Below are 9246 nucleotides of genomic sequence, written 5' to 3' on the forward strand. Positions count from 1 at the left end.
GGAATTAAGCTTGAGTTAGAAAACCTGTAAAAACTGCTGTAGTGAAAGTTATGTGTTTTCCAGCTTGTATGCGGAAAAGCTATTTCGTGGTAGAGGTTACAGAAGACATTGATGTATGTTGTAACAAATATTGTAAATTAGTGTCATATGCAAATACACGTGCTTGAGCAGTTCCATCTGTTCATTTTCATAATAAGTGAACTGCTTTAGGCCTATCAGACATGTTTGACTAGTTAGTATATCACTGCATAGACCTTTGCATTCTGTGGTGCTTTATCAACGTTGTATTTCAATCTTTTTATAACATCAGTCATAAACTACCAGACTTTCTTTTCTTTGCTTTTGACATGATCTTCAATGATGTGTAGTTGGCTGTGCTGTGATCATACAGATCACCTGACACACAGTGGTGTGACATCTTTTCCTCCTGTTGATAACGTTTTTGATGCTCCTCTTGTGTGCCCACAAAGATTATGGCTTATTATGATATCCACACAGTTTTTTCTTGTTTTTCTGCTGATGCAGGCAACACATCATAACATTCCTTTGAACCAGAAGAAGTGATTATTTCCCCCTCAGGGAAGATCTACCAAGAAAGAATAAAAACTTTCATGAGAATAGTTCATTTAGCATTAGAGCAGATTAGACCCATTATTATTATTATTATTATTGTAGATTAAGAAATATTTATTATATATGCATAACTGTAATTGTGGAGATAGCCTGATTCTACTGTATATTAGGAGTCGACCGATTATCGGCCGCGATATTCAGCATTTTTTTGATTATTGGAACCGTAATTTTTTTTATCCAATAGCCGATACTATAAATGAATTAAGGAATGCGCTACTTTGGCTCTGATGCACTGTCCCGCCAACAGCACTATCTGATTAGTTACACATCACAAGAAATATCAACACTAGTAGGGATGCTGATGAAGCCACATGCAAACGCGTAGTTCACTTTTTCTTGTATTTAATGTAATTTGCCAATAAAATAGTGTCTATGCCAGTACCCTGGTGTGCGCTGGAGTTTTGATTTCTTAGGATCTCATTTGGTTTACTGTGGTTTATCCTGCGCCAGCTGCACCCAGGAGAGAAGCATTACTGGAGAGAATAGGAGCACTGCTGTGCACGGGGTATCGTCAGTTTTTAAATATCAACACTACTGAAAAAGACTACTGAGCCACAGATGGGCAAAGACAGACATAGACTGGAGCTGCTCTGGTGAGCAGAGCGGAGCCGTGTGTCTAAGGCAGCAGATATTACTCAAGTTACAATAAACATCACAGTCCTCTACGTTGAAGTTGCAGACTGTATTCCGCTGGCGACGTTGTGCCCTTAGTAACAGTAGTTACTGCATGTAACATCAGTTGTAGAACTGCAAGGAGAGGAAGAGGGAGTGATAAGACGCCTGGACACGGACGTGAGATGTGATCCATGATCAGATTATCATAGTTTATGAAAATGCAGCGCAGTGACACAGACATTTCATATGTGAGACGTATATAACGTGGACCTGCTGATGTGCATTTAACCCACGTTGGACCCGTTCATGAGTCAGCCGTCACTCTGTTCGTCACTGTTGTAGATAGATACTTCAGTCTGCAGTGCCGTTCATACAATTCATCGATATACCTGAGAATTGTACAGTAACACCGGGCTTCATGATCAAAGAAAGTTTTTGTATCACGTCACATCTGTCTCTCTCTCTATTTCTTTAAGATAATGTTGAAAGTTCATTTAATTAAACATACGCTTAACGACATTTACACAAAGTTTTTTGTTTGGAGTTTGTGTTCTTATAAATTTTGACACTAAGATTTTCATTGTTAATGCAAATGTACAGTATATCGGTTCCAAATATCAGTTATCAGTCTCCTTGAATGCTAATAATCGGTAACAGTCCTGGAAAAAACATATTGCTCGACCCTTATTCAATGTATCTCAAATTCAGTATCCTAATTATGACAGTGAATATATTAATAGTAATTAATAATAATTAATTAATATATTAACAGCAAAATTAATATATGGATTTAATTAAATGATTATTTTCGTATCTATAGCCAACACCAAAAAGGCTTCAGTAAATGACTGAAACTCTGCTACTATTTCCAAATATTAAGATGAAGCAGAGTGTATTTGTGTATTCCTTGTACTGTAGCTCACAATGTATATTAAATGCAGCATAATAAGCAAAACAAAGTATCCAAACTATCCAGCACTTCTATCTGACATGTGCCCTAACTGTACTTTGTGTTCTCTTCTCCGTTCTGTTCATTAATTACTCTCGAGGCAACAGACCCGTATGCACCAATCAAAGCTTCGGTGCTACAGAAGGATTATGTTTACACAGAATCTAGATTAGAAAATCTGTTACCTGCCACAGATTTTTAACATCATTTGGCAGGTTGGCCAAACATGAAAACAAACCCACTGCACCTCCATTACAGTATTATAATGCTGAAACTGCTGACCCACTCAAGCTGAAATGTGTTACCGCTCAGAAAAGGATAACGCTTATGACTCAGCTGGAGCTGACAGCGATATGACTTATTATTTTCAAGCTCTGAAAATCAATCATGTCTCCTTCCTAAGGTAATAACAGAGCAAAAAACAGATGCCATTTCTAACCACTGAATATCCAATCTGTCGACTAAATATAGAGAAAACAAAAACACAAGATCCACATGCAGAAATGTGCAGTCTTGCTGCACCCGATTCGACTGTTATCAGGTCATTAAATAGGCATTACCGGTCACTATAAGCACCATAGATGTGGGTCAATATGGGCCTACTAAGCCTACTATGTTGTAAAAGTAAAAGTGAAACGTAAAAGCAACAGGCTCTAACACATAAAACTGAGTGAAACGTTATGTTTTGAACACAAAGAAAAGGCTACTTTAGGTTTAGCCAACAAAAGCTGTTTAGGTTTAGGGAAAAACATTGTGTTTTGGCTTAAAATAACTATGCTTCAAAATTGAAAGCGAAATTTTGGAAATGATTGCATCTATCTTTTTTCAATACATTTTGACTTTTGTACTGAAGACTGAGACAATTGCTTTGTTTGCTGTGAGAGAGAGAGAAAGAGAGAAGGTGGACTATTGCACGCAATATTTCTGTAAGTTATTATTAATAATAATAATTCAAATGGTAAGTTATAAGCATTGTAAGCATTGTACCATTCGGTAAAGCCCTAATTATATAGTTATTAATTAAAGTAATTATATAGTGCACACACACAGGACACAACCATTATAGTTAGATAAAAAGTCTGATTATTTTCTTAATCTTTAACCTTTAATATTTGTAGCAAATTTCTCAGAAATCCATCAAATAATCCATGACTCAAAAAACCCGAAATGTCAATCTCATGGTGGCGTTAAAAAAATTATAAAATCCATCCAATAGGGAGATATTTCAGTCGACAGACTGACATTGCGGCTAATAAAAACTCTTGACCTATATACTGTTTGTGCAAATGTCTTCACCCAGATAAAGTTGAACTGGTCTCCTCAGTGTACATCAACACATCTCCGTGATACAGAAGGAGGAGAGGTTTCAAAGGCTAACATTGAAGTCAATGGCTAAGCTGTCATTCCTGCTCAGTGGGCTCTCACTGTCTGATCTAGAGCTCTGGGGACCGGGCTAATCGAGCCAGTGACCGTTGTAGGTTAGATGAATTAGCCATATCACATCCCCATCTGTTTGCCCAGGTGGGCTGGCTATGTGACAGCAGGGCTGCATGCCAGCAACACTGACCAACATCTGGTCACTATCTCTTCTTTTAATCTTTTTCCTGCCATTTCTTTGCTCTTAGCCACTTTTCTGTACTCCTTTGAATCCTTCAGAAGATGGGCAACCTATATCCTATGCTTTTAGAAATGTCTGCCTGGGTGCCTGAGGACAAGCTGAGAAGAAACAAACAGGATCACAAGCTACAGCAACAGCATCTTGTAAGTGAGGTCTGCCAGATCAATGTAGGTCTGTGGCATGTTAAGGGTTTCATCTTCACGGTCCTGTGGCGCTGAGAGCACAGCAGGCTTTTTTTAATCAATCCACAGTTAGATATGTTGTAGACATCGAGGAGGATTGGACACACGCTGTGTGAGCAGCGGAGTCAGCCTGAGAGAAGTGTGAATTCACGTCGGACATGACTTTTCTTTCTACTTTGATCCATTTTATGTCTTTTAACATTTTGGTCATTATTTTAAGGGCTTTTCTTTATGATTATTATTTTTCATGCTGTCTGTTGTAACCTGCAAAACAGAAAATGTCTGTGCACTCCACAGCTGAACATCCTTACCTGGAGGCAACAGACGGCAGAGACGACTGTTCTGATTCAGATATTAAAGAGAGAAAGTAAGGTAGGAGCCTTAATCTACAATACGTAGCTCTGGGCCTTAAGCTGAAGTTATCCCTTAAGTGGAGTTTAAGAGTGACTGACAGACACTGCGGAGAAGTGCTGGAGGTCCAACAAACACCACGCTAACAGGATTACGTCTGTGCCTTTAATTCGCCGGCTGGTAAACAATGAAAGTAGGGCTGATTAATTTATGAATGGAGTACAATTATTAGAGTATCTGAAGTGTTTGCTGAGGTCAGCTCATCATTAAAAATTGATAAAATGGAACTGAATATGACTATACTGCAACCTGCCAGCCGACTGTGTCTCTTCTTCCTCTACCTGCAGTTTCTCTAACTTTGGTTTTTATTTTTGTTCTTACTAAATAACAGAAAAATAAGAAAAACCTACATCTGACCCATGAAATGTGCACAGACCACTGACGCCCGGGCCACACTGCCAGTGTGAGCAGCGCGTGACGGCTACCTCGCTGAACTACTGCGTCGCTCATGTGTGTGGTGTCCACACAGACAGCATTTCTACTGCTGCGCTGCTACTGCCAGCCCTTTCTTTCTATATAGTTTATTTTAGAGTTTTATTTTGAAACGGAAACAGGAAGTGTTGAGTTAGAAATAAACATTCAATATTTTAAATGTCTGTGATATATTCCATAGATATAGTTTATATATTATATAGTATATATTGAAACTGTAGTAAAGTTGCTGGTATGATGTCAATATACTGTCAAAAGATCACTTTCACTGTCCGTTGTTGCTGTGAGGGTTAGGGTTACGCACTACACAAGTAAGTACATAGTGTGCACAGTGTACCACATGGAAGTGTACTAACGGAAGTATCCGAATTGAGCGCAAGTTCTTATGTGACAGACATTGTGGATGTAACATCATATTGATAAATACCCTAAAAGTTTTGATTTGTGTGTATATACAAGTTAAGAGACCAGTGATGAGCCTTGATATTTTTATATTAATGCCACTCAATGCTTTTATTTGTCACCATTTCTTTAGTAGGAGTAATAAACTTGTCATTCCTCATCTCTCCCCTGTGTTTGCTCACCCACTGGTCGTCACATTCAAACCACCTCCACACTCTTTGTGTCTCTACTCTCTGCCTTTTTTAATGATCTTACTTATCAATAATTAATCTGCAGCAGCTTGCCCACCCAACTTGTTTAGCAATGTCTGTCATCCTGTTAAGTTAATGCAGGGCTGGATTAGAGTGGTATAATTGGGCGGGGGTTCCTTTGTGTATTGCAGCATCTGTGCCACACAAGGGACTTGTCAGGAACAATAATGACCAATGCCACATTATCCATTCCCCTCACCCTCAACTCCCTCCCTCCCTCAGAGCTCAGGCAGGCAGTGCAGAGGCTTAGCCACCATCATCTCTTATCAGCTGGCCAGAGACAAATATCTCATTAAGGGGGATGAGAGTAAATCAGAGTTAAATTAATCAGTAGCCATAATGTCCCTATGCCCATAGGAAACTAAAATATGCATAGGAAGAGATTATGCAAGGAAAGAAACAAATCCAGAGTGATTGGTCAGTCTATGAGCTTTTGTTATTATTATTTTCATTCGTAATCATTTAATGAGTTTAGCTGAGGACAGATAATATACAAACATCTGTTGTTTTGTGCAGTAAATGTATCATGTTTGTATACATGTACAGTATATACAGTAAAGTATGTATGTTCATATATAGTATCAGTTTTCATACAGTTTTTTGATTAATGAAAATAAACAAAGCAAATAAATCACCTCTTTGAAATACATTTCAAACACCACACTGGCATTCTGTGGCATAATCGCATGTCTAATGTTTCCTTGTTCGGTGTCAGAGGCAGCCTAATTAATTTCTGTGCTCACATTAGAGCTAACTGCGTGGATTAATTTTATTATGCAAAACATTTGCAAAAAGTGTGCAAAAACTATTTGCATAGCAAGTAGAACACAGAATATGTGTAAATGAGATGCAAGACTCCTGTTTTTGTTTGCACATGGTAGCGATTTGCCTCAGTTCTTATTATGTGCACTGCAAACGTTTACTTTGACAAAACACGGAGGGGCACACGGGGACACACATTTCAATTGCCCCTGATGAAGCCTCTGTTGCTATGGAAACTCTTTGACAGCAAGTAGATAAATGAAGCAACCTCTCACTGAGCTTTTCATTGACACAAATCACCCAGAATCCGTCTTTACACTCAAACTTGTCTTCGCTTTTTGGTAAGGTTTTGAGCTATGATTGGGTTATAACAGAGTTGACACAGGGGCAGGTCAGGCCAGATTCACTCCTTCAATTACTCCCATAATGTCTCTATATTTAGGGTGCACACATCACAGTAAGAGACTACTTTCACCACAACCAACAGTTTTAAAAATTTTAATTTTCCTGGAAAGAGAAAGCGTTGGTTGATTGATAATGTATGCGACGCCATCTGCAAACCCAAGCCAGATGCTCTACTTCTACTTTTTGACAGTATGTGCAAAGTTGCATTTCAAAGCTTTGGAGGGATCAAAAAAAATATAATTCTGTACTGTACATACAAGGACAAATCATGAGAAGATTTTTTCGATATTGCACTAACAAATCTGGACAATCATATCTGAACAAAGGCGGTCAAGAAAGCAATGAAACCAAGGACACTGCAAACATCCTGGAACTAAATCATTGTGTGATTTTAATTAAATGCCTTTGTATGCAGCGTGTGCATGAATGCATGTGCAGACACAGGTATGAATGTAAAATGTAGCAGCAGATGCAGTCCTACCAGTAATCTTATCCAGTTCAGCCAAAGTGTCCTGGTAGGAGGTGATGATTCCTCCGTATCGTGTCATCACCTCTTTCCTCAAGTTGTCCCAGTGAGGAGACAGCTCCCCCAGCTCCCTCAGGTCTTGCACCCTGCAGATAAACACACATATATGAGGACCTCTGTGGTTTTAATGGATAATAAACAAAGCATTAGTGATGTCCACAAATCTTGGCTTCCTTCCATTTAGCTTTGTGTTTAAAACATTGATATTAGACATAAAGAATCTAATTAAAGTTTTTCCTTATCCAATGAGAGGGTCGTACTGTAAAGGACAGAGGGTGTCGTACGCTGTAGGTTGTAAAGCCCCCTAAGGCAAATTTGTGATATTGGGCTAAATAAATAAAACTGACTTGACTTGACTTAATTTAAGGGAGAAAAAGTTAAATTAACAAGTTTTTCCTCAATTTATACTTTGATTTTGATTTGATTGAAACCGTAAATTTGATTTAATATCAATCAAAATATTTCTATGGTCAAAGACAAAAAAAATGACTGACACAAAGTAAAAAGATGATTTATTATGAAGACCACACACCATTTTTTACTTTGTTACAACTTATTTTTTTCATTTGGAAAAATCTAAGATTTACTATTACATCAAAGTATAGTTTTTACCTTCAAATAAAGTAGAATAAGTTGAATTTATTAGAGCAATTTTATTAACCTTTCTCAAATTAAATCAATGGTACAGTACAAACATTTTTAATTATACTTTAATCAATATATTTTCTTTAGTCACAAGCCAAAATGTTCCTTAATGTAGGTCAATATAATGAATTATGATTGAATTATGATTGAATGAATGATTTTGCATTTTTACAACTTAAATTTGACCATAAAAAAGCTAAATTTGTTAATACATAAAAGTATAATTTCCACTTAAGACAAAACTAAAAACGTTACTTTACTTAAAGACAGGGATATTCTCTTCAAAAGACCTCCGGAAACACATAAATCAACACTTGATGAAAAAAACATAAGAATGCCTCCTTTCTGTAACATTAATACCCCAAACATCTAAATATGTAAAAGTGGTTTGTGCATCTCTGTTTTTAAACTTGAAATATGTAATGTAGTCGCGGTTAAGACGTGTAAAAACAGTTCAGGATATACCAAAAAATATATAATTTAGAATCCTGGTAAAACACAGACACAGACTTGCACACACTGCCCAGACACACAAGCACACACAGTAACGCCCCGAAGCAGCCTGCGCTCAGCCAGATAAACTCATTTCTGGACCTCAGGCTAGAAACTGTGCCCACTTATCCCCTCGGCCCTATCAAATATCTCCCCTGCTCCCACCATTACGTATAAAATAAACCCATCCTGTCTTTACTGGTGTCACTGGAGTGATCCGTTGCTTGGCCTTTATCCAGTTGTGCCTGCAGCCTAAGGCCAAAACCATCTGTGCTCCTTGTTTAGGAAATAACAGTGGCCGTGCAGGAGTGTGTATATGTGTGTGTGTGTTTATCTATGTGGCTGATTTCCTACTAGGAAGTCCAGTCTCTTTCATTGGCTCATTATTTGCATGTGAAAGGCGACATCAGATGGACAGATATCATTCAGAAACCTGCCCTCCAGCATCCATTGAAAAGTAAATTGCAGTGATATTATAGAAATTAGAGGTTGAAGGAGGTTCAACGCTGTATTCAGGATAACAAATACACGGTCATATGCATTGCTTTCATGATAACGAGCCCAATTTTCAGTGATTACACCTCATACATTTTGTATACAGTATGTCCTAAAAATGAAAGGCTGCACGCTCGTTGGTTCGACTTATTGTTGAGACCGGGCATAATTGCTTGAATGCATAATGTAGTAGTTATTTCTTTGTTGTATAGTTCAACTACTACAACAAAGCGTTAGGCGCCGATAGCCTCTCCAGACTATTTCCTGGTTTCCTCCAGGTAAGTAAGTTATTTTTAGATTACTTTGAAGTACTTCAATACACAGCAGAGCGCGATAGAAATCGTTCCAGAGAGAGAGAGAGAGAGAGAGAGAGAGAGAGAGAGAGAGAGAGAGAGACAGAGAGAGAGAGAGAGACAGAGAGAGAGAGA

At 38.0% G+C, this 9246-nt stretch overlaps 1 protein-coding gene across 1 annotated transcript in view; it reads right to left on the minus strand.

Annotated features, from left to right (window-relative positions):
• inpp4b (inositol polyphosphate-4-phosphatase type II B) overlaps positions 1–9246 on the minus strand; it is a 288174-nt gene that overhangs the window by 56367 nt on the left and 222561 nt on the right. The window lies entirely within an intron of this gene.

The sequence above is a fragment of the Sebastes fasciatus genome, chromosome 3 (genome assembly GCF_043250625.1).
Source record: "Sebastes fasciatus isolate fSebFas1 chromosome 3, fSebFas1.pri, whole genome shotgun sequence".
NCBI lineage: Eukaryota > Metazoa > Chordata > Actinopteri > Perciformes > Sebastidae > Sebastes > Sebastes fasciatus.